This window comes from Penaeus monodon, chromosome 19, assembly GCF_015228065.2.
Source record: "Penaeus monodon isolate SGIC_2016 chromosome 19, NSTDA_Pmon_1, whole genome shotgun sequence".
Lineage (NCBI taxonomy): Eukaryota > Metazoa > Arthropoda > Malacostraca > Decapoda > Penaeidae > Penaeus > Penaeus monodon.
The window spans coordinates 23,615,175-23,615,490 of record NC_051404.1 but is presented as its reverse complement, the minus strand read 5'-3'; positions in this window follow the sequence as shown (position 1 = coordinate 23,615,490).

Below are 316 nucleotides of genomic sequence, written 5' to 3'. Positions count from 1 at the left end.
GGGAAGAGTGGGGGTGAGGGAGAGGTGCAGAGTGAGTAGGAGAGTGAGAAAAGGGAGTGTTGAGATGAGAAGTGGTGAGTGAGACAGAGAGAGAGAAGAGAGGTGAGTGGGGGAGAAAGAGTGAGGAGGGGGAGGGAGAGGGGGGGAGATGGGAGGGTGAAGACGAGTGATTAGTGAGAGATTTAGCGAGTGAGGGGGTAAAGAGTTAGCGGGGGTGGTGATTGATGAGGGGGTTTTGGAGTGAGTGAGTGAGAGATTTTAAAGGGATTGAATGATGAGAGAGGGGGAAAGTGAGTGAGAAGTTAGCTAGGGTGGT